Source organism: Aythya ferina, assembly GCF_964211825.1.
Source record: "Aythya ferina genome assembly, chromosome: 3".
Lineage (NCBI taxonomy): Eukaryota > Metazoa > Chordata > Aves > Anseriformes > Anatidae > Aythya > Aythya ferina.
Genome location: NC_140298.1, coordinates 23,884,479 through 23,911,425, shown reverse-complemented (window position 1 = coordinate 23,911,425; position 26,947 = coordinate 23,884,479). Strand labels below are relative to the sequence as shown.

The 26,947-nt window shown below is 40.8% G+C and overlaps 1 protein-coding gene across 5 annotated transcripts in view; it reads right to left on the bottom strand.

The window, feature by feature from the left end:
• The window catches only part of KCNH1 (potassium voltage-gated channel subfamily H member 1), a 185,080-nt gene that overhangs the window by 96,323 nt on the left and 61,810 nt on the right, over positions 1-26,947 (bottom strand). The gene's annotated exons all lie outside the window — the stretch shown is intronic.

Below are 26,947 nucleotides of genomic sequence, written 5' to 3'. Positions count from 1 at the left end.
ACTATTTGTCTTTGTCCATCAAACAATTCAGTAGCATCCAAACCCTTACGGAACCACAACAGAGGAAAATAGAATTTTGAGACAAATAGCTTGACAGCAGACACTTTAAAATTTCATCTCTGGTTTATAGTGCCTGTGTCTAGTTGCCATCAGTGACAGATTCCCAAGCTCTAAGTGCATTACCACAGTAGTAAGCCGAGTCATCATTACCCACCTCGGAGTGACAACAACAATGCATCAAAGCAGAAGATGGAATATGTAATAAACAGCTACCATGGGTCAGTGATTTATAGATGTAAGTTTAATAATACATAAAAACTCACATTATGTTTTATATTCTTCAGGCAGAAGAACAGCAAGGCCTGAGGCAAGAGCTAAAGCCCTCAAACACAGACCGCCACGCTGCTCTTCTGACTGCACTGGGCACTGACACAAAGCCAGCCAGTGGATCAAAATGTGTTTAATGTGTTTAATAATGAACACAAGATAGAAAATAGGCAGTATTTCCAGTAGTGGAAGGAAGTAGATGAAAAGGCACAAGGCTCAAGGAAATCCACCTTCTGAAGCCCAAGATGGGACAGGATGTTGGTGGCAGTCTTGGTGGTTGTGTTTTGATGTCTTGCAGAGGCTGGGGCTGTTTCAGCTAATCCAGCTTTGAATGAAAGGGAAGGACAGGAAACCTCACAGGGAGCTTTCCTGTATCAGGAATCAGGCTGGCGATAAGCAGGTGAGAGACTGACTCTGCAGCCAGGGAGAGGAACGGTCAGACAGCAAACGTGCTGACAGCCACCAGTAAGTGCTCTGGCTTGCTGAGGACATTCTTCCTCTTTATCATTTCCTGTCCCCTAAAACAGGCACTGAATTGTCAGTATCATACGTGTTCCACTCTGAGATAAAAATAAATAATTGAAAATCATATTTATTAAAAAAAATAGTTTATTGACTTATCTAAACCCCCTTTTTTTCTGTTACTCCTTCCCTCACCCCATCTTTTTTAATATATATATATCCTCATTCATTCCTTTGAGTGCAGCTATTTATTCAGGTCAGCATTGTAGTCAGATATCCATAAGCCAACTAAGATGCTTTAGGGTTTTATGACCAACAACAACAACAAAAACTTTAATAACGTGCAGGAGAAGCTTACAAGACTGTCTTTTCCCTGATCATCGAGAGATGCAATTTAAAATCAGACTAGCTCAAGGTCTTTACACAGCTGTTCCTCTACAGAATTCCTTCTTAATGTTGTATAACTTCTTGATTTTCATGAGTTCCTGCCGAGACCAGCTCCCCCCTTTTCCCACTACCCCTCTGTACAGACAAGTGGGAGCTTGGACCTGGGAGCACTTGCCTGGCTTAGTCACCACAACTACCTCTTTGCTTCCTCAGTCCCCTAAACTGATCAGGATGCACTATGAAGTACTAATATTTGTATCCACAGTGCAAACTCTGAGTGAATTAAATCTGAACAAGGCTCTCAAGCCCGGTGGGCTCCATAACACCTCAGGAATGCTAGACAGGTTAAAGGCTGCACAGGAATCTCAGGTTGTAGCCAATTGCAGCTATTACTGTAGATGTCGATCCAGGGATTTTGCTATCAGAAATGGCACAAATAAAAACAACTATTAAGAGGAGAGCAAGGTACAGAGCTCAGCTTTGAGAGACAATTCTAACAAATCCCAAACTCCTCTTTCAGGACCAATTCATCAGTCTGCCTTCAAGTGCCTGATGTGCTGGACATCTGCCATATAACTTACTTGCCTTGGAGCAAATACAAAAACTGGTATTTAGACACACAGCTTGTACTTAAGTATCTTTGTCTCCAGTGGCTGCATAAACATTTCAGGGATAGTCCTTGATTTTCCATGATTTTACTTATTTCCTAAAAGATTATCGCTAAGAAATCTTGGTCTGATGTTTTATCCTGTTCAAAATAAAGCTTTGTTACAAGGCACCAAACACCACTTCAGACACCTGTGCAGTTTTTGTATTGCAGCTGATGATTACCTTGCATTTTAGGGTAACAAGCTGCAGCATAACCAAGGTAAGAAAACAAAGGGCATTACCTAAAATAGCAAGCTACCATCTAACAACCCTGCTTAACATGCAATATCCATCCAGAGCTAAAACAACAATGGTCACTCAAACTACAAAAGATGCTAAAACTGCACTATTATTTTAGGATATGATTCTGTATCCTCTAATTATCTGTATAATTAAGGTATGAATTTATGGATATGATTACATTTGACCTAGAATGACCTGAATGGTCAGAGAGGTTGAAAAGGCAGCTCTGCCTCAGCCCCGTTCAGTTGGTTGGCACTGCAATATTTAACCTTGTCCAAGACATACACCTGGATAAAATATCTAAAAAAAGGCACTTTCTCATAGTGAGAGGCCCATATCAAGGTGTGGAATTTGAACTCCAGACCTGCTTTAGAAGTTTTCTTTCCACCTAGGAGGCTATTCACACCAAACCTCACAGACAAGTACACTTAAAAATTCCAATCTAAACTTCCCCAAATAAGCCCATCAAAAGAGACTCAAGCCTCAAAAAATGAATGTGAGTCAAGGCTGAAACACTGAATATGAGTCAAGGCTGAATATGAGTTTAGGTCTCTAACTAGGTTTCCACAGAGTGATACCTTCTTCTTCCACATATGTCCAGAAAACTGAATTCCACATGGAGTTGCAATGAAGTTAAAAAAGATCTTAATGCACAATCCTAGATTTAAGTTAGATTACCTTTCTCCTAAAAATTCACTTCTTTTGGCAGGCTCCTGAGCTGCTTCTGCAGGAGAACAAAGGAAGTCCATTTAAAGCCTTGGCTGAATCTCATAAAACAGACCTTCCCCTCGATTTTCAAGTGCAGCCTCATCAACTCAGACTTGCAGAAACAGATGGTAAGAAGGATTTACCCCTTACTGCATTTCAAATGTTTTCTTCTGTTGAACAACAACAAGATATCAACTTCCTTTGACACATACATACAAAAGCATGCCAACTAATTTTTTTTTTTAAAGTAGAGAATATTAATAGGGACACAGGGACTAGCAATGTATAGATTATTTCTGTTTAACCAATTTAGCTCAATTTAGGCCTGAGCTAAGCCATACCTGAAACTCTGATGCTATGAGTCCTGAAGAATGAAGAATGCTTCAGAGAAGAAAAAACAAACAGACTTACTATATACGCTCCTTAATTTATGAGTACTTTGTTTTAAAAACACACATTACCTTTCCCTTACTATGTCCTGTGTTGCCCTCTGTCATGCAGATGCAAACACACCCCTGAACCATTGCTATTTACACAGACCTTTACCAGGTTCCCTACAAGAAACCAAACCAGGGCATCCAAAACCATGCAAGTCCCACTGGTTGGACTCTGCAGCAGGGAAAGTCATCCAGAAACATCATTCTTCTGCCAGCCAATACAATGGTGAAAACAGATGACAGATTAGGCACAGGGTCACAAGAAAATTCTTATCTGTAGGTTTCTGGGCCACCATACTTGTGAGCATCTGACTGTCTCATGTTCTGGCAAACAGCAAGACCTGCTGATTCAATGTCTAGGAATGTAATAGGCCTACGCCAGCAAAAGTAAAATGAAGGCTCCATCCACCCCTTTACTGTCTAGCTACATGAAACCTAAATAAAAAAAAAAAAAGGACATTTTATTCTTCATTTCAATTATTACAAGGTGAGCAATCCTAGAGCAATTTCCACTGCAAATTGCAGCTACAATGCTCCAGTACGACAATTATCTTGGCCAGAAAAATTATTGCTGCCTACATTAATTTTTCATCAAGAAAAAAAAATCCCCAAATTTACAATGCTTAATTTATCATTAGCTAACCACTTTATTACTATTAAAGACACATTAAAGCCATGGATATTTGCTGCCTAAAATTGGGTAGAGACATTAGCATATTAAACACTGACCTTTCCCTGCAAAGAAATAGTTAGCTCTGTCCCTTTCCTTTCTTTCAAGGGAACAATGAAATGAATCCACTGCAATACATCACAGCCCCAGAAACTTCAGAAACAAACACTCTCCTCCCACAGGAAGAAAGTTGGGGAATTTACGACAGAGCAAAACCTCGAGATTCTTGTTTCAGGACTGATTGAACACTGTGACATTAGACCGCTGCCCTGTAACAGTGACAGTGCAGGTCGTATGGTTTCATGTCCAACATCCAAAGGTCCCTGGAGCTGTTTGCTGCAGTTTGTGGAGTTGCCTTATGAACTCTGTAGAAATTATGAGTTCTTTAGTAGTCCTGTGTGAAAGGGACAACAGAAATAAAGAAAAAGGACTGGGGGAAAGGAGGGGAATGCCCTCACAGGGCATGGATTTGACTCAAGCAAGGCCACAAGTGTGCCACATAGGAAGGTTGCAAATTAATTTGACCCTAAAAGCTTCTTTGGATGCATCACTGGAAGGAGGCAGTGTGGTGGGTTTTGAGAAACAGTGTCTAAGAATAAACCTGTTGCGACCATGTCTACACATAGACCAAGGAGAAAGTATCTTCTGCAGAACAAGCAAAAACCTGTTCTAGCACTGCATACAGAGCTGCAGCACATCAAGCAGAGAACAAACACCTCCTCTCCATGAATGTCAAGATCCCTCACAAAGAACAGAGGATTTTTTCTCCCCACCAAGACATAAATATTCTTCTCTGACAATAGATAAAGAAAAACACATTGTCCTCAACAATGTGGCCACCCATTTACAATGCAGTCTGTGTCACCCCATTTAAGCCAGCGTTTAAATAACGTCAAAGATAAAAGCATAGTAATTTCAATAGCCAATTACCTGCATGAGTGAATCATGAAGGTCAGATACAGGTTGGAAAGGTCACCAAATAATCTGCTACTTTTAATGATGTAACAAATAAGAATAGAGAAATAAATACAAGTCACGGTAGGTCTCAGTTACCGTGGATAGAAGACCTGGGAGCTGATTTTAGAATTATAAGAGGAAGAATTTCTATCTGTAAGAATGAGAGGTTTGCAATTACCCCAATTACAGATGTAAGTGCTGCATACGGTTCCTGAGATGAATCATCAGATTGATGATGATTTGTTCAAAATGCACTCATCCGAATCCCTTGCATACAAAATGTGTGCATAAGGACTAGATAGCAACAAGTGAGACCAAAACCAACCAGCAAACAACCTCTCACATCTTGCCCCTGAGACTTGCAGTTCTTCCTAAAACTGAGCCGCCTTCACTTGCACTTTCTAGAAAGCTGATCCAGAAAGTCTGCCTGCCTGCATATCAGTTCTATTTAACAATTTTTAAAACCTCTAAAACAAAGCACCTCTCTTTCATACTTAAGGATTACTCTGTGCTACTCTAAATAGTATTCAGAGAGCAAGCACCTGGGTTTACAAACAGTAGATGACTGAAATGTATAGCTGCACTTTGTTTCACTGACGGGTTTCTAGTGCACATCAAGTTCATGCATGAGTTGAGAAAAAACACAGCCTTGAAAACTCATAATATGTCACTTCTCACTGAAGAGGAAACATAACAGTAAATTAACCACAAAAAAAATGCACGTCCCAAAGGCATTTTTCAGATAACACATTGTGAGGTCACACAAAATAAACATTGATCAGATAAAAAGAAAAGCAGAAATTAATAACTGTATGGATTATAACATAATCATATGAGGAAAACACATTGTTTTTAAATGTGCAATTAGAACAATGTAAGAGCTTATAATTGCTTGAGATTAGGGGTCTTGATTAGTGGTAATTATTCCTACTTAAGGGTAGAGAGTATGCAGTTAAAAGAAAAACACTGCACTGTTAATTACAGCCAGCAAGCAAATACCAAACTGAACAGGTATCTTATCAAGGCATTATTTACAGCACTAGTTTAATAGAATTGTTATTTGTAGACTTGCAACTTTCAATCGGAGCATCTAAAATAAGATTTACTTATCTAGTATCTATATAACCTTCTAGAACAGTAGAGAATTTAAATAGGTTGCACCAGTTTCTATCAAGACAGATGCAGAGCTGCTTAATTTGGTTCTCCTTAGGAGGCTTTGTATTTTATAAATATTTTTCTTACTTGTAACCTTTTGCTTTAATAAAAAGATAAAAGCTAGGCAATGTATAGATGCATCATTTCATTCTGCTAGTAAAAACACAAATGTAAACAGCCATAATCTAATAGGTCAATTAATATTATGTAGTTTGTGTATTTTCACAACATATTTGCATAATACTTTCACAAGATATAAAACAAATTACAGTTGCTTAGCATGTACATGAATTCCTGCATTTTACAACTTGGGAAAAAAATGTTTTTGAAGTGAGTTTCCAGAGGAACTGTCTCTCCTGCTGTTCCAGTGCCTGTTCGTGCTGGCTCTTCCCACGGCTCTCTATTCTCACAGACTGAACTGATGCACTGAACTGCTCCACCTCCCTCTGCTTTCACTCCACCAGCTTCTAAATTTCCCCTCAGTTTAGGTACCCTACAAGCAAGAGTAGGGTAGTAGCAATGGCAAAAGCTGAAGGACTGGCACACAATTATCAACTGAGCAAGCCCAAAATCAACGCGATGACAAAGAGCAAAGCAGAAAGTCTGAATAGGCCATGTGGGACATGAATGAGCATCAAGCTATGTGGCAGAAGCACTTCTAGGATGAAAGGTGAGAGACCACAGGCAAGTTATATCAAGCTCTTAGTCAAATCCTACTGCAAATCTTCTCACACTTGTCATTGCATTTGCTGCCATCACACTGCTCACAACAGACAGAGCACAGGAAGAAACACCAAGCCCCAGCTACAATGGAAATGTCCCCATGCAGAAGGACAGGCCACTAGTAAGGAGACAGCTGAGAAGGGGTAAACAACAGAGCATTACAGACATCATTTTTTCCCTTCCCATCCCCCCCAAAAGAAAACCAACCACATAGACCAAGAACTGCCATGGAATACAAGTCAAAGGCATAAACAAGGGAACAGCTGCTCTAAGAAGCCACTTGAGCAACTACCAAGGACTGCAGTCCCAGAAACATCTGTGCACCTTAAAAATAGGCTGTCTGCAGTGCGTAAGGGCACAACAGGAAGAGTTAAGAGCAGCTCTGGAACAAACACCACGGGCAAGTCCCACTCCTCCTCTCCTCGCACCCTTTCCTAGCAATACAATATAAAGGCAGATTGCTACTACAGCAGCAGATACCTAGAGGCAAATAACCTCCTCTTACCTCAGGGACTTGACACCACTTACATTTTGCCAGTTTAAGGCTTAACATGGAGAAAGAGAAGTAAGTGTTGGCAAACCACCAAGCCTTCCGATGACACTGAACCCCAGCATCCCTAAGGACGTTTCAGAAGCGAAGTTTCTTGATTTTGATTTGATCTGGCAGCACCCACGCAGCTGGTAGCTGCAATCGCAGGTGTTTTGGCTCACAAGGATTTCACAAGCCTGGGCATCGTGGGCACCGCAGATCTCTGACTAGCTTTGCTTTTGCTTTCAGCATGTTTGGGCTGAGATAAACAGCACGGGAAAACACAGACCAAAACTGATCAGAGCAGCGATCAGAGCCAAAGCGAATAAAAGCCAGTAAAACAAACTTCGGCACGAGCCATGCGAGAGCTCTCCAACACAAACAGCTCCAGAGGAGGGCCAACACCAGGCTGCACTCTGTGGAAGGCTGCTCCTCGGATCCAAGATCCTGCTTCTGAAGAGGGAGGATAAAAGGCCCCCAGCAATCTGTGCAAAGGAAGGGTGGGTATCGCCTCCAGTGCCAAGGCCCAAACTCCTACTGGTGTACAGCAGCACCCAACTGAATTAACACAAATTAACACTGTAAGGTCTGGATTTTGTCAAATTAGGAAGCATCTAGACAAGTAAAATGGCAAGAATTCTGATGCACAAAACTCGTCATTCATTTGTTTTGACAGTTCAGTGTTGTATTTACAGTGAAAGGTGCAAACAGCCATCCAGAGGGGGATCTAATGGCAGACCCAGACTCCAGTGCAGCCAAGATGCTTGCAGAAAAGCAGATTACCAAAGCAACCAGATGCACAGCAAGTGGGAGCTAGCCTGTGAGGAGCTGGATGTATTCCTGGTTGCACAGAGAAGTGCTAAAGAGTCTAGTTGTGTATTACAGTTCTGCTGTAAAGGGCAGCCAACATAAGACACTAACACGACACTGAAAGGAATTAGAGAAGAGCATCCTGCGTACGAGATGTCAAGCCAGGGGACTTTGAATCTCCAGCCACAAGCTCCTCTCACATTCAGGAAAGCTGGCCTGCAGGTTCTTATTCTCTTAACAGCACTTGCACATCATGGAGTTCACCTGACTCTTCTCACTGAAATTATCTGAAGGGATGAATATTTCTCTAAGGCCCTGTACTTCGCTTACAGGTTAGGCCCAATGGGATAACATGGCTTTATATCCAAAGGTTTATCATAAAACAGCTATGAAACTACATGCTCTGCTTCAGCTTACAGGTAAATTCTTAAACCTGCATAATTGCCATGACTAACTCCAAACACAGTAACGCCTGAAAACTAATTGAAATTAGGGCCTTAGCCTTTGACACCAAAAAGACCTTGAGAGGGCCGCTGCAGTTTTATCAATGAGCCCACAAACAGCTCCTGGCAGAATCAAATTTTATTTCAGTCAAAATACAACAATATGGAATAGCAAGAGCAACTGGCAGAAGACAGGCAAGGGGAAATGTCAGCAAGATTACTAAAAGGTTTCTGTAAAACTAGAGAAAAAGAAAGATAATTCCACAGAAATTGTACTTTCCAGTTACCTCTTCATGCTTTATCCCCTGTAACACAGGTTCATCTCTGATAAGAAAAGGCAGAACAGACAGAAAATGTCCTGATTTTCACAACTAGTTAAAGGGGGAAAAATAACCCAACAGCTACATTTCCTATAAATAGTCTTCAGGGGGTCAGGAAGGGTTATAAATGCAGAGCAGTATCTTGATGATGCTCTAACTTTTAAGCATGTGTTCTCCAGCGAATGCTAAGCCTTGCTCTAGACCACGCCAATTTGATTATCGAGAGGAAACTAACTGCACAAACAGATTACAGCTGCAAAAACCATCTGTATTCCAAACATACGAGGCCAGATTCACCACTGGGACACTTATCAACATGGGATGACTTTAGCTCAACATACTCACTAGCAGGTTTCATAATGAGGAAAATTATTAAAATAGTAAAATCTGATTAAATCCTCTGCAATTTGCAAGAAAGGACACCATTTTACTATTTTGTAGAATTTTATGGACAATAAAATTTAAATTGTCTAGAAAATTGAAATGGATTTCCATTTCATTTCACAGCACTAATGAACAGATCACTATTTAAATGAAGACTGAGCCATTTAAGGGCATCATTTTTCTTCTACAATTTATACAGGGTAATGCATGGCCATTTTCAATTACTTGGTTAAAATTAAATCTCCAGATAGTCTTTATAGGTTTTTACTGATTTGTACCCATACGAAGGCTTTTGCTTTGAAAGTTGTTTTTTATCTACCCTCAGCTCATCTGAAATGGTTACCCTCAATTAGAAGCAAATTCAGATTTTTTTAATCTATTACTGAAATAGACCTGCACATAAAGAAATAAATAAAAAATAGGAAAAGATTAAAGGAAGAAGGAAGAGTTGTTATCTTTTCATGTGAAACTGGTTACATTTGTGGTTATTCTAGCTCCTGTTTATGCTATTTCCTCTGTGATTTGTATGAAGTTTTCCACAAAGCCTGGGGGGAGGAAAATAAAGGGGCTTTAGGAGGCAGTTTTTTACCCAAACTTTCTGGCCCTTTTCCTACTATCCTGCTGCACATCAACCAACATTTACATTTACAATCCTAGACTGTATTTTCCTCGACCACATATGCAACACAAGCATATGCTGGCTCCAGTCACTTGCTGAGAAGTGCCCCAGCAGCATTCTTCAGGATTCTCATACTTTAAAGTGAGATATTTACATATACATTTACATTCACAATGATAAATGGATTCAGGTTGATTCTCTCTACTCCAACCAGAGTGCCCATGTAAGTTCATAGCTGGCTGCATTTCATGTGGGTAAGTTCAGATCTGCATCCAGCAGTAAGAATATAAGGAGGAAGGACCCAAGGCCTCCCCTGAGGCTGCAATGATCTCACTTCTTATTAGCAATGCACTTAAACATAAGCTTTAAACACTATTCTACAGGTGTGAGCATGTATGCCTGCAATTAAAGTTAAGGACACTGTTAGGAGAAATACTGAGACAAAGAAGCTCCCGTCGACCACTAGCTTTCAACCACTAACTTAGAAAAGCTTTTGCTGTTTATGCAGCAAGTACATCACAGTCTTTTTATAGGTTTTGTCTTCTCTGGGAAAAAATGAAAAGGTAAGATTTTAATGCCTATTAATTATCCCAGGATAAAAGCAGAGTGGGATGAAGGCACTATGGTTCCATTGTGAAGTGAACCAGAGGTGGGTGGCAGAGAGCTGGCCTTACCCAACGAGCTGATATAAAAATTGTACATCTCTTGTTCCACATCACATTCCACAGAGAAGTGACATCCCCAGATTAGCTACACTGTACCCAAACCAAAAAGCTAGTTAAAGAAAACCCTCAAAACAAAATGTCCATTTGAGAGAAAATCTGGGTCTTCTTTAGTGTACCTGGCCTTCATTTACCAGCACCTTGGAAGCTAACTTTGCTCCAGGTGGTCACACTGCAAAACAACCCATGATCTATACACTGGCTGCACAGAGAGGTTGTGTTAATCATCAAGGAATTGTCAAGCCCATTTAGTTGACAGGCCTGCCAGCTGGAGTTAAGAGCACCACTGCACTTGACCTGATAGTGGTGTAGAGAAGGATGAATGGATACCCAAGTTAAGAACAACAACTAATTCTCACTTCAGGTTCACTTTGCTGTGAAATTAAGCCCTTAAAGCTATTGCACTTAACTGGACTTATACGTGACTGCTTGGCTTCCCTGCAGCTTGGGTTCTGAGGCTTCTGATGCAATAACCTTGGTAAGCCAGGTTCCCAGAGTAGTGTTACTTCAATAACCCCAGAAAGATTGCACGATGCTCTTCAGCTGGCACTGAGTGACCTGCAAATCCCATCTTGCACACACACACATTTTACTTCTGGCTGCAACAAGTACAAACAGGTTACGTGACTATATTCCACACCGGGTTTTCAAATGCTTCCCAAAGAAACCTAGGGACAAACCAGTCTAAAAGCTTCCCTTTTCTTATGTCATTAAATAGCTCCAAATATTTAATGTTGTTTACAACACAAATAAGAATACTGAAGTTTTTAATTACGTTGGGTAAGCCAGTGAGGTCTGCAATACAGATGACATTCACAGGTGAAGACTAATTTGAGCTGGTTAAAGACTAATTGTCACCAGAATGACTGGGTCTGAGTCATGCTCCTCCCACACACTAATCACAGATGTGCTTGCAAACCAGCATCAATAGGTGCACACAGTGTGTGTGCAAGAATGTGAGACAGGAAAAGTTCACAGTCTGTGGCTTCTCTAGGGGGCCTGCTTTACTGATGAGTGAAATGACGGATTAGCGAAGACGTAAGTTATTAAAAAGTAGCTGAAGCAACCATATGGGTTTTTTAATGAGAAACCATGGATGACTGCATGTGAGAAGAATACTTTTCTCTGGAATGGTGAAGAGGGTTATAGCCTAATTTTCAGAAATGTGTAATCATTACTGTCCCTATGACCTCAATCTTGAAAACACTTGCATTCCAGGCTGACCCTGCTGTTTACCAGAACTCAGCAACACTAAAAGCAGCAGAAAAGGCAGGCACATATACAGCTGGATGTTCTATACCCAACTTCTTAAAAAAAAACATCATTATACTCAGGGGGTAGATGTAATTGTGTAAAGGGACACTGCCTAATTTCTTTCTGAAGTAAACATTACAAAGAAGTCACCTATAAAAATCTATAAAGCATGTCAGGTACCTGAGCCTTGTGCTTTGGTGAGTGTGATAGCAAACCAGCACAAAACAGAAATATATTTGCACATATACCAATGTATATAGTGAAAAGTAATGATGTAGTATTATTAATTAGAATGGGGAAGGCAGATATCTTTACACATAAACACTTGCATCTCTGCTCTCACCTCTCTCTAGAGTTACATATTTTCTGGCAGGCAGGAAGCTTTATTTGGCCAGTAGCACAAGAGAACACCTACAACCCTAGCACTCCCAAAAGATCCTAGGAAAAATATTGGTACTTTCTAAGGCCTGTGTAAGTGGTTTCATGTGCATGCATCAGCAAAATCACAGGAACCACAGGTATATAAGGTGGCTGTAGCAATTGGTAAAGGTATTCAGAATCTCAAGTTTTATGTTAGCCCTAGCATGTCATCAGGGCTCACACCTCAGAAGAAACAGTTCATCATCACGATACCGGGCAGCTAATATGAGAACAGTGACTTCTCCTGAACTTAAACCCTGATCTTTGGATTCCAGAACAAGATGTCCTGACAGTGGAGATTCCTGCTCTCTGCTGACGCTATATACCACATCCTGCTTAATTTTGCACTAGTCTTGAGGCTGTCACTATGGAATTTTTCCCCAATACTTCTAGCAGATGGAGAATCATTTTCATAACATCAGAGGACTTCCAGAAGAGGAGTTTTTGCAGTTATCACAAGTCTTTCCCTTGTTTCAGCACTGAAGCACTTGTCTTCTGTAATTCTCTGCCACATACAGTATCATCCAAATAGCATCTACCATCTCCTCTTATATCCTTCCTCTCCACTGACAGAGGACATAACAAGATCTTACAGCTCATGCAGTCATTGAAGACGAACAATATGATTTGGGCAAACAGTCACTGTAAATAAATTATACGTCATTTACTGGCATTGAAGTTATCAAATTATAAGGAAGTAAAAATGCAGGAACACAGTTTAGCACTTAACAAATTGTGGTAATAATCTGCATGCTCATCTTTTAAAAGCTATGTGAAGAACGATTTGTAAGCTGTGCGTGTTACTGTGAATATTCATTTATTCGTCTTAGGAACAAAGCACAGATAGAAAGCCTCTCAGCAGCCAAGATGTTTTATACTATATAGCTACTACTGGCTGACAAATATTAATGATTCTTGACAGAATACTTATCTTTGATCTGTTGCTGTAATCAATCAGCACATGAGCACCAGGCTATTAAAATATTTTTCTGTCTAGCTCACTTGACGCGGTTTGAAGGGAACACAGCCTCAGTTTTTGGTCTTGTTTGTTTGTTTTTAAATTAAATAAGAGAATCTGCCTGCAAACTACACAGCTAGACTTTCTGGATAAGTGTATCTTGTCTCCTAAATATTGCTCCTTATGCTGAGCTTTCTGGATCTGGTCACCACAGTTTCAGCTCCCTCTGACAAATGTCCCTCAGATGGATAAACATTTATCCTGCCTTTCTCCATATACCCTATGTAAGAGCATACACTCTTCTTTAAACTGTTTCCCCCTATCAAATTCTTGTCACCTGCCCGGCCCAAAAATATTCTTCATGCGTCCTTCCAGGAGTTCTGCCCTCCTATTTTGTCTCACCTCTTCCAATTTTCTATTCAATACTCTGTCTTCCTCCAGCTTCTCAGAAACCTGTCATGGGAACAGTGATTTAGCAGTCTCTCTGCACCACAGAGCCTGCAAAATTTAAATCAACAGCTTAGCAGACCCATCAAAGAGGCTGCCAGACCTTCTTGGCCTCACTAGAGAAGCCTAATGACTAGGAGGGAATCAAAGTTAAATTAGATGGTCAAGAACAGAGAGAGCCTTCACAGGTTGGAGAGGGGGAGGGACAGGGATGTGAGCCTAAGTAAGAGTGGGGACAGAAGAGGAGAGAAAGAATCTACACGAGATTAGGAGGGCATGGAAACAGAGAGAAACAAAACCTGTCATAAGTCACATGGAACAGAAAGCACCAGATGACAGCTGAACCTGTCAACAATAGAGAGAGAGTTTAAACATCCATTTTTTTGGGCAGGCTTGACTTCGGTGGTACCAAAGTCCTCGAAGTCAAAAAGACACTTCAGCAGCACTGCAGAGCAGGAATAGCTGCACAGCGATACGGTATGCTAGAAGACTGTAGGGCTGTACTTGCAAGAAGTGCAAAGCAAGAGAGGCAAGGCCTGCAGAGCACAGACACGGCACAGTTGGCATCAGGTCCCACGGGACAGCGTGTGCCGGAGCTGGGAACGGAGCCCAGCCCAGCCTCTTCAGGCCCACTCCCCTGTGCACCAGCCCCCACTGGCTCTCACTGCACTTGCAGCATTCTTCAGCATCAATGTGATAAGCAGCAGGGTTTCTTTGACCTTTTTCCCATCAGCTTATTTCCTTTGCAGGCCATAAGATCCATTTTCCATGTGTCCAGAACCTTCTGCAGCTTCTAGAGGCTAACAAGCATCGACTGCATCCAAACGTGAGGTAACCAGCTCCCGGTAAGACACAGAAACAAGTCTCTAGGTGAACCGTCATTTCTCCAGGAAAAAGCGTTCATACCAAAAGCCTGCTTAATGAAGAAACAAGTCTTATTCACTAATATTAGCAAGTGAAATGCAGAAGTAGTAGGCTGAGCTGTGCCTAACAAGCATCCCTAAAAGTTCTGTGTCAGTACACTGCAACGCACGACCCTTTAGACTGTGCAAGTCAGCTCAGAGAAACACAGTGGCTGTAATAACAAATAGTGTAGTGAGAATGTTGTCTTTGCTAGAGGCTAATGAAAATAAATTGCTTTTTTTTTAATATATATCTTAAAGCAAATATTCTATGATTGTTATTTACTTTTCTCCATTTTTTTTTCCAATGCTGAAAGCTTAGGTAATAAGTCAGAAAGATGAAAGAATAAACACTTTAGAACAAGTCAAGGGGAACAGACGAGAAATCCAGACAGATTATCGCTGAGGGCACTAAACAGAACAAAAATGTTGGGTCCTAATGGTATCGTCCATACAAAGCCTAAGTAAACAGGTTGTCACAAGCAGGGTGTGAAAGGAAGGGCTGACGTCCTTTGTGCTATTCTGCAGTCTGGCAGAAGGAATCTTCAAGAGCTTCTGAACAGCCACAAGTCTCTTAACAGCATTTTCACTTACCCAATTCCTCCTTAACGCTGTGCCATTAGGGACAGCATCCATCCATCTAGACATCACTGCTCTGCAGTTGGAAATTGAAGAGGCACTGGTTCTTCTGTGTATGCTGCTGATATCATGAACCTTTTTTCCTCCTCAGTTGTGTGGATCTGTTTTACTAGAAGCCTTCCCTATTTGTCATTTTTCTGCCACTGACAAAGCAGAGCTGTCAAATTCTGAACAGTTCAAAAATGCTACCTCATGCCATGCCTCATGTTAGTGAGGTCTGAGAAGGGCACAGGTAAAATGGAAACTGCTCAGTAAATCATGTTTGACTGGATTCACCATCAGGATTCCCAACCCAGAACACTCAGGACTGCATTTTCATGTTTCTAATCCAAGTGCAAGAGGGAGAAAACACATGTGCGTTGCACAGAAGGCAGAAGATTCTTAGAATTCTTCTTATACTTCACCTTACACATCAGTAATATGTTTCCCCTTACAGACACTGACCACTGTGATCTGAGAATCACCAGCAGCTAATTCCCAGTCCTGACTCCCTCTGCTTGTACTCAGTCTCCTCTTCCTTAGCCTTGAAGGGGAGCAATGTCTTTCCCTGCTTTTTGTTTACTTTTCCAACAGCAGTATGATAGTGGGAATGTGTTGTCACAGCAATCTCATGAACATTCATAAGTATTTTGTGAAATGTTTAAAAATACTTTGGAATGGTCAAGTGTTCATTATCACAGCTTTTTCCTTCACGTATTATACTAACTTTGTACCATCAGATAGACTCGGGCTTCCAGCTAGACTAAACTTAGAGCAGTATTAAGCTGTAATGAATATAGATCCTTTTCTTAATCCAGTTTCATACTCCACATAAAAAAGACAACCGCTAATAAAAGTCCTTAAAAAAAACATGACACACCTTCATCAACATTAAAATAAGACTGAAAGCACAGAAAAAGCTCTAAATACTAAAAGTTGCAAGCTGGAAGTGTGGGAACTCATTAAAAAAGCTCTGCACAAGAATGCTCAAGGCAAATGCCATTCAAACTTTTTCTACTCTGAAGTTATTTAATCGTCACAGCAATCACAAGGGATAAGGCAATGTATAAAGGAATTGGCTTCTGTAGGCTTGCTGCTGTTCAGTCTTCTGGAAAGGTATTCACTGTAAAAGTGCCATCAATTTAAAATGCTTCTCAGTTCTGAAAAGCAATCTTTCTAACCTGAGGCTTGATACTTCAAGCCGCACAGCACCCTCAGCTGTCACCAGCCAAACAGCACGGGGTTTCTGTGTGCCCCAAAAGACCAGAACCCCCAAACAGGGGCAGTCCGAAGCATTCAGAAAATAGAAATACTGTTGAGAAGCATACAGCAACAAAAAAAGCTACATTCCTCCTTTTGTTTCACCAATTCCAAAAAATCACCATTAAGATAACACAGTTCTTGCATTAACGCCTTCTGCTCATTCCCAGAGCATTAACAACGAGGCCTAGCTGTGCAGCACCAGGAAAGCCGTTGTCTTCATGTAATACATGTCTGCATGGAGCTGCCTGGTTTCCCTCTTCACTGGACTTACAGTCACTTAGACCATTCTGCATAGACTGAATGATAACACGCTACAAAATCAGCACAGAAATTTTTATAGACACTTAGATGATCACAAATGCTACAAGGCTGTGGAAAAACCACTCCTAGGCATGTGCTGAAGCGTTCACATTTCAGAGACCTGTGGTCTTCTAAGAATGGTATAATGGTATTTATGTTGCCATAGGACTTACTCCACCAGGTCTTGAGTCTTTTGTTGCTAAAGTAACCGTTTCTTCATTGTTTTCTGTCAGCTACCAATCCATACCAAAGTTCTACATCTCGCCTTGCTTTCAGGAAAGCCACGGTCTGGCCCAGCTTTCCCAGCTACATGGTCAATGTGCTGCGAGGTGGCACAAGTATGGTTTGCTCACAGGTGCTGAACTGTCTCAGATCAGAAACTACTGTCCAGGCACAAACTGTTTGTAATGCCTTTATGTAAAATACATCTCACTTCTAAACTAATACTCCCTCCCCATGTCCACACCTTCTTATCCCTCTAAGTTACTGTCAAAATACCCCTGGTGAAGGTTTGTCAGTTCAAGAACTAAATCAATCCACCATGTCATTAAGTGACAGAGTCTACCACCAGGCTCCCATTTAACAACCCAACATTAATAGCATGTTTGAATTGCTGTTGTCTGCTCTAAAACATCAGCCCAAACACTGGCACTTTCACACAGAGAAACAAGTATACAACACGATGAGTGGGGAAGGAAAGGACTTTCTTCCCTAACCAAGTCCTTCTCCCTGTTCACAACATCAGCCAGGCACCCCTCAGCTGACAGACACTGAACAGCTATGCTGACTCTTGGAATCACAGAATATCCCAAGTTGGAAGGGACCCACAATGACTATCAAGTCTGTCCCAGTGCCCGAGCACCCTCTGGATGCAGACCCTTTCCCTAACCCCCAGCCTGACCCTCCCCTGTCCCAGCTCCATGCCGTTCCCTCGGGTCCTGTCACTGTCCCCAGAGAGCAGAGCTCAGCGCCTGCCCCTCCGCTCCCCTCGTGAGGGAGCTGCAGGCCGCCATGAGGCCTCCCCTCAGCCTGCTCTGCTCGGGGCTGAGCAGACCAAGAGACCTCAGCTGTTCATCATGTGTCCTGCCCTCCAGACCCTTCACCAATTTCATGGCCCTCCTTTGGATGCTCTCTAATAGTTTTATATCTTTATAAAACTTCTGCGAAGGGAATGAACAGCCACTGCAACATCTATGTTCAGAAGATAAAGGAGAAGCAACCACAATTGAAGAGCACAAGACTAAGTCAGTGAGGCTCTGTCATTATCTACTTCCAAAAAGTCAGACTCTGAATTTCTCTACCTTGAAATTAATAATATTAATAATATGGCTCTCCACTGAAATTCCTCATCCCTTATTGATTTACACCAGATCTCTGCAGACATTCTAAATAGCAAATACACCAAAATTCACTACTTATTTCAATACAGCTACCAAAGATAGAAATATCTTGTAAAGCCCCAAGCCAGTACCTTCACTTACCTATCATGCCATGCCACTGCTGGTTCTGCCAAAGCTGACTCTGAGGTTCTTTATGGTACAGCTCCCAAATCCTACCCCTTACATACCAACAGCTCTGCAGAACAAGCTGGGATACAAAGCAGCTAATTGTACTGACTAAATAAATATATACATAAAAATTAATGCTACACCAGCAGAGCAAGACTTAATTTTTCTCTCAGGGTTTGTGCATCCAGCACTGCACCTGAAGGCAAATGTGTGTAAACTGGTGCAAAAAGACAGCTCTTCTACCACCTTGGTGAAGAGCCACACTTTCAAGAGCTTCCCAAGAACAGGAATATGGAAGCCAATCAATGGCATTCAAAATTTCACAACAAGGCTTTAAAGAGAGAAAGTTTAAGACTAAGCGAAAGAAATAGTCTAGGTGACTGTTCACCAAATTCTGCCAGACCAAAACAGCAGGGTTCAGAATGACCCCAACTGAGGGGGTGCCTCAAGGCAGATGATTAAACAGATGCTGTCCAGGACAAAGAGTTTAATCAATGCAATCAAAACCATAATTAGGTTAATTGCAGCATGCAGACATCAACAATTAACTCAGATTGCCAGTCCCACACATCTAAAAAAATCTGTGCTTGCAATAAACAGCACACAACACTCTCTTTGGTATCACAGTGGGCTAGAGAGGAACTCAGCAGAAGGGAATTTACTCCCCAAAACATGACACAAGGTAGGATGTTTTGAAGGGTCTTAGCAAACAAAATAATGTAAAAAAGGTTCAACTTTATACAACTCATAACACCAACAAGTCACTCTTGGCTAACACACACTGCTAACACACACCTGTGTTTAGTAGCACAGCTCAGGTGAGGTCTAGCCAAAACTGAATGTGCAGAAAACCTCTTTGAGAGGAGCTTACAGAGAGAGGTACCAAGGATCAGCTTTTTATGCATGTTTTAAGAGCAGCATTCTCCAATAGGTCACCACTTAAAGGTCCTAATTTTTTTGGTCTCTTTCTTGAAAGATTCCTTTTTTTTTTTTTTTTTTTTCTCCAGAACTTCTCTTCTATGAGTTTCTCATGCTGCCAAATTTCAATTTCCAGTCCTAATCTTCTTATACATCTGCTCTCAAGACCAAAATCTGGCTTAGTTAAATGGACAAACACCACCCTTGTTCTCAGAAATGGCTGGTCTTGGTGATCTCAACTTGAAAACTGAAAGATTTAGAAAGTTAGGAATATGAGTCAAATGGAAAATAGAAAGAAAATGTGTAGACAACTCTAATTATAGACGTCGCTACATTCTGTTTCTAATACTATCATGATGGCAGCAGACAGATAATAGCAGTAAAATCAGAAATGGTAGGAAGGACTCAGAACACAAGCAATAACATAAAACACATCATCAGCCTGTGGAAGGCACAAAGCCATCAGTAAAAAAGCTCTTTGTTTTGGGGTTGAGTTTTTTTTCCCTTTCTAATGAGAAGACACTGGTCCAATCAAGCTGTTTTGAATTGATGATCATAGTTGTTATGCTCTGTTTACTTGTCTGATTGTAATTTTAAAAGTCCACAGTCTGAATTACAGCACACCCAGTGTATTCACTGCACAAAGATAAAACACAGAAACAGCAGAGAGATCATGCAAGGAATACAGAAGCACAGTATGGTTTTGTTGTTGCGCAGATACCAGCGCGAAACTTATCAGCTGACACTGTGAAGGTGCCTTCACCTCTCACTAGAGAGACCACATATCTGCGAGCTGCAGCTCCTGCCTGACAAGACCACAACAATTAAAACCAGCACTGAGAGTGCAGTTGTTGCCACAAACCACTCAGGTGTTCAAGCTGGAAGAATTAGCCTATGCTACCAGGTTTCACTATTAAAACTTCTCATTCACATTTAAGTTTCACAATCTCATCTAGATTTTCTCTATTAAGCATCCTGTTTAGGTGCTGTTGACACCTAGGTATGTACATCATTAACTTGAAAATTTGTATACTATTATATCCACTCCCTGTCTTCCAAGGTCAGGGTTTTCCAGTAGAAGATACTTGCAATTCTTAAGAGCAGGTTCATTGTTTTGTTTGTTTTTAAGGTAGCTCTATTTTGTGTTGGGAGCTTGGCAACCTAAGTGAGGTTTGCAGTGTACTGAGTGGGGAAAACCAGAAGTTAACATACAAATTATCAGGAACCTACAAAAAGAGTGGCTAAAATGACTTGCCAAAAATAAAAGAAAAAGGAGGTGATAGCACATGAAATAGTGTCCGATTCTGTCAACAGGCAGTTTTTTGTTTGAACATTCAAGTGTTTCCATAATTTGAAAATCCGCCCCAATAATATTATGTAAGGAAGAGTAAGAGCATTTACAGGCAGAGACTCTGAGTCAAGCTCAGAAGAAATCCAGCCCTTCGATGAAAGATGTTTTGTCCTCCTTTACTGCAAAAATTCTCAAAGTGGAAACAGAAACACTGGCAGCTCCTGCAGGACCAGCGCCTTCCAAACTCCTCCCAGGACATTTCAGGAAAAAGCACCACTGCAGTCGGTGGAGGAAGAAACCTGTGTGAAAGTAAAATCTGCTCCTTAGGGTAAACATGTTTTGTGGATTGCGTGCTGATTATTTTCTTCAGTTCGGCACATTTATATGCCGCCCTCTCTCCTGGAGCACCTGGATCATTCAGAAGCAGGACACAAAAGAGCAGCTTGCTTTCTCTATGTACCCTGGACACAGGCTCAGCACAGACTCTGGAGGAAACTTGCTGTTTTTCAGCTGTAACTAAAGCAAGTGCTCTTTTTTTTTTTTTTTTTTTTTTTTTTTCAGCTGAGCTGAATCTACAGCCTTTGAACTGTGAGAAGCATGCACTCCCATAGCATTTCAAATGACCATTAATTAATGGGCATTTCAAACAGCAGGTTGTTGGGAAAGAAGTCCAGCTTTATGGGAAGGCAATTGGACTACCAGGCAGCCAGAGACTGATGGCAAAATCCTCTAGAGCTGTTAAAACAGAGGTATTAATGGGTAGCCGGTAGCAACTAACTATTGAAAGACAAAACTTTCCTGTGAGCAACCAGCAGGGAATTTGGCTGTGCAGCCTCAGGCAAACATTACCATCTATCAACCATTTTGTGCACTGCTGCATAGAAAATGGTACAAAACCAGATACTTTCCTCTTAAAAGTAGAAAGCAGTACTCTCCTGCAGTATGAGGTTAGAGACAGCAACTACAAGAGGAAGGCAAGGGTAGCAGCACACACACACAAACACACACACACACACAGCCATCCCAGATTTATTTCTTTTTCTCCACTGTACTGCCTCCTTCTGGGAAGGTGCTTCTTTCACTATCCATTTACCCAAAACTTACTGAACGCGAGCCACCCTGTGCTACCTTAAACCACAGGACTACAAACCCAGTCCCCAGATCCCCCCAGGTCTCATCCAGGGACTTTAGCATATTGCACAGAGACCTGGCAAGAGCCAATGTCAGCAGCTTACAGGAGACAGCACTTCTCCTTCTCGTGCAGCAGTCAGGTGCTTTCCCAGAGTCCTTCCACAGCGCTCATCCTCTTCTGACACTCTCCCACTACATCTCTGCTGAAGAAAGATCACAGCCATCATGTGGTTTACAGAACAGCTGTAAGGAAGGATGGAAACCCCATCACTAACTGCTTCTACATGGACAGTATTAATAATGTCACCAAAAGTGATTTACATGTACACACGTTTGCTAAGTGTACAAGGCTAGAAAGTTAGTTCTGCTCCTGAGCCGTCCTACCATCACCATTCCCTCTGTGCAGGAGGGATGGACCAGCCTTGCAGCAGATCGTGTCCTTCTCAACTCAAGGCAAACTGCTGTTGAAAAAACGTGGCTGCACTCAGGTTCCTTTACCTTCCCTGCTTTTCTGTATGTCCAACCTGCTCCGGTTTATCACCAGCCACTGAACTGCTCAGCTGTGCTGTGGACCCTTGCAAGCCTGCCAGTACTCCATATACCAAATCAACCAGTCATGCCTTTCTGTTAGAGCTGCCTGCTGCATCATATTTTCCATTTTAATCCAAACTGGTAATGGCTGAGAACATTTTCTTCATGTCTGACTGCCTGGTGATAAAACACAATGATCCCACAAAATACTACTCTTCCCTGCAGACCTGTGCATTATTGAAGTCTATGGCTGAATCAAAGAGAATTCCATTCTGCACCTGAACTACACCCTCGTGCAGTGAGGTATGTTTTATGTTCATATAATTGTGATCAGAACACTTTGTAGAGTAAAATAATCCTGATAAAATCAGCAGTCAATTGACTATACTTACCTCATGCCCTAGCACACTCTCTTCTCCAACTAAATAAATATATCAAATTGCCCTTCTAAGTCTTTGTCTGCTTCAAAGCATCATGTTTCAAACCATGCTCTTTCAGCCAAGAAGACTGAAGAACTGAAATATCACTCATCAATTGGACTGCAGGTCAGTAACTAATACAAAGAAACACCCATCTTAAGCGTTCACCATGCAAGATTCTGTTCCCTCGAAATCCGCTGAAAAACAAGCTTAAAAGTTTGAAAATGAAAAATACGAAAAACGAGCAGGTCAGAATAGCATAAGGAAACAAAGTCATGTAGCTAGATATTCTCCTTTTAGCTGCTCACAGTCAGTGTGATAGCTACAATGACATAGTGATTTGCTCAAAGTAATTTGCCTGTTTGGTAATCCCTCTATCATTATCACAGGAGGCTGCTAACTTTATGTGGAATAAGCCTCCCTTCCAGAAAAGTGTTCATTTTCCCCTCCCACATTCTATTGCCGTTGCCACATTATTAACCTGTAGTCAGCTTATTTGCAAAGAGCATGAGAAAGCCAGTTCCTGGAAATTTTAGTTTTGGCAGAAATTTTAGTTTGGGCATAATTAGTTCTAGATAAAATTCATTTTATGGCTTTCCCAGTTGTGTGAAGAAAGGCTTTTATGGAGAGAAATAAATCGAATCAAAAACATTCAAATCAAAGGCAATTAAAAGTGAATCAAGAAAATAAGCCTACTTTGCATATTTACACTACAGAAAACCACCTTCCTGTCTCCTTCCCCTTCATTTAAATGCACCAGGCTGAGTGAGAAGCTTAAGGTCCAACAGAATTAATGGGTAAAGATGTTCAAGGAATTATAGTTTATGATAACCACCCTCCCTAAAAGCAGAAGAGGAACAAAGCAAGTTGAATAGCTTTTCCAGTTCCTTATTTCTTATTAAATTCTCCCTGTGCAAAAACAAACAGGATGGCAAACCTCAGAGCAGTGACAGACCAAAAAATGAAGGTTTGTGCAGGGAAGTGAGAGAAAAGCAGGAGGAAGAAACTGGAAAGAACTGGAAACAGGAGAACAGACACATTAGATTTAAGGTGTGCATCTGTGAACTGTTGTCAGCAGATACTGTGTTATTTTCACTAGCAAAGTCATTGACAAACCTACGTTTGAAGCAAAAAGACACACTGTCAAGGAACTTGCATGCAAAGTGCCAGAGTAGAGAGGATCATTAGGAGGTAGAACTCCAATCTTTTGCCCTTTGAGAGGGCTGACAGGTTTTTTAAAAGGAAAATTAAGATAAGGTTGGTTCAAAACCCCAGTAAACATGCAACTTATTGTTTAAAAAAAAAAATTGTTCTCAGGCTACAAACTGTCAACAAGCGATACGGTTATAACAAGTGAGCTTGGGGTTATCACAATTCCTTAAATTCACTGCCTAGAACCTCTGAGACTATTTAAGGTCTTCTTGTGCCAGAGATGAACCAAAACCTTTCCATTACTTTCCAAGTTTTTGCAGTAAATCTTAATCTTACCAGAAAAAAAAAAAAAAAAAAAAAAAAAAAAAAAAAAAAAAAAGTTCACAATTACAAAGAAATTCGTTCTTTATCTTAAATCCAATTTTCTCTCTTTCAGTTTGGCCTTTGAGCACTCCAGATATGTTACCAGTCTCCAACTCCCTTGTATCTTGTAGTGAAAATCTCCCGGGATCTTTCCATTAACACTGAAGAACTACTGAACCATGACCATGAATCACCCCACTCACTTGCCATCACTTCTCAAGGCAGTGATTTTTTCTCAAGGTTTGCCCATTATCTGACCAGAAGCATCTAATTCCACAACACCCAGTGCAGTTACTGGTTTGATTTTGAAAAAAGGATAAAAGCATTCCCAGTTCACATTGATGTGAGTAAGATGTCAGGTTTTAATACCTAAACTATAATACCTAATACCTAAATCATAAGTCATCTTATGGTAAAGGCTATGGCACTTAAGACTTCAGACCCTACTGGCTGTTGAAATCCTTCAGTTAGAAGAATAAATTTTCTATTTTCCTTCCAGGTAAGAGAAGCTATAAGTTATTTGTCTACTTACACTTTTTTCACACCAGTTGCAGCAAGAGTTACTGTACTATGGATAAAAGTTATTGACATTTTCACATGCAGACCATATTTTCTCAGAAGATCAGAATTTCTACCATCAGACTACTGCTTATGATAGAATATATGTTCAGACTGCAACTCAAGTTCAGCACTAGAATATTTCAGAGCTTCAAGAAATGAACTGCATATGACCCCCTGCAGCACCTACATCCTATGGAAAATTACTTATCCTTTTCTTAAAACAGAAAAATCCTTTTTAAAAATACAAAAACCAGCCAAGTGAATTAAAACTCACTGATTTGGAAAGCGCAACTAATCCTTATTCATTCTTAAGATGTCATGGGATAGCTCATCTGAGTAGTTAGGGACACCTCATGATCCATAAACCACTTACACATTACAGCAATGCGAGCTGTCTCTACTCCAACATTTTGTAACCTACAGCAAGCCTTTGAGTCCAATAGCAATTAGCCAGTGAAGTAACTACATGCTTTTTGAAGATGATGCAGAGGTGAAAGGTGCTTAGAAGATGCTTCAGGTCTTCTGTCATATTCCATTTAAGATGAAAAGTGGCACAATGTGTCATATGACTAGGTGCTCTATTTTGCTGTTTTTTTCCCAAGCCTGTCTAATTGGATTTTTCTTAGGCAGGAATGGACTTTGAAATACAGATTACTCTTATGCAAAACCAAATCCTTTTTCAGGATTTCTATCCTTCAGAAACAGAGCTGCTGCTTAAGAAAATTCTCCTGGGACCGGAGAAGAAACAAAATTCTGTCACGCTTTTTTGTGCACGACTGGTATTTAGCTAATTTTACAGGTAGGAATCGAAAATAAAATTCTGACCAGACAAACTGCACTCTTCCAGGGTGCCTCAGTAATTTAAAGCATAAAACTCATCTTTTATGTTATACCCCCTGTGTTACCCCCCTGTCTGAAGCCCTTCTTCCTTTCCCTCTCCTCTCCCCTTCCAGCCCACATTCTGGACACATCAGGCTCTTCCCTCTCAAACATGAACTTGAGTAAATGATGTTCCTTTACAATCCAAAAAAAATTACAAAACAAATCGGTCGCACATGCTGACAAAAGTTTGAAAGAGCCACCAGGTTTCAGTGTTTTAAATCTACTTACAGGAAACAGTATAAGAAATGGCCTAAGAAAAGCAAAATTCTGCATTAAGAAGATTACAGAAGCCTGTGATATGAAAGACATCAGGTGATAAAGACACCTACAGCTGGGATACGTATTTGTTTTCCTCATTCTCCTCATTACAATTAAATAACTCAAGGTACAGATTTAGAAACACTCCACAGCAGAGAGAAAAAGCAATTATCTATAACATTACTGTAGTGTGAGCTCTCATCCACAACTTCAAAAAAGCAAACAAATGATTAACACTTTACAGCCTTCATCTTCTTTCCTTTCAAATAGAACATTTTTTTCTCCATTTACTTTTACAGCCCTTTCAAAAATTTCCAGAGGTTTCGAGATCCAGGCTAAACTCTGTAGGAGAAAACAGACTGTAAGGACTTTTTGGGTTAAAGCTTTTCACAAAAATCTCACTTCAAAAATTATCCTGATTGGATTAGCATTATTCTGACGGTGATTTGGAGTCAAATTTCCTGGGACTACTCTAGTAATTAAATTCTAGTGTATTCTGAGGTACAAACATTCCCTAAATCCTTCAGGCTGAAGCACAGCCTGAAATTTTTGAAGTCACTACGGCAAGACGACACATCATGGGAAAATTCATCAAGAATGTTGTGATACACCTCTGGATTTTTTTTTTAATTTTTATTTTTTCCCCACAACCAAATGTATGTGGCAAATTTACCACTGTCATTTGCAAATTGCCTTCTGCAGGGAGTTCAACAGCAAGAATTTCATCTAGCTTTAATCTTACACTTCAAATAACAAGAAAAAGAGTATTGCTTATTCAATTTTGCGTCGTATGAAATAACAGCTCACACAGAGTTAGTTTATATTTCCTAAAAGCAGGCCAGGAAACAAAGTACTACCAAATTAATATACTCACAAAAACCATTTTATTTCTTCTATAAATATTGCCCTGAAGTATGTTGTGGTGAGGAGATGACTAACCCCATACGAATGGGGCACTGCTCATATAGCTACGGTCGTTAGCTCAGACAGATTTATTACAGGATTAGCACCAGCGTTGTGAACCTGAAAAAACCTTTCAGCCCATCTTAGCCTGGAGACAATGATTTTTGTAGGAGTGAGCTATTTACATACGTGTCACCTAGAGCCTGCCCTTTCACTGGCTTTGCCACCAGTGTTTTATGTTGCAGTAGTAGTGACCCTTTAAAAGTCTGCAGGCCTCTGATGCCTTGCTCTATTAGGGGGCAGCTTTTACGAGGTGCAGCTCTG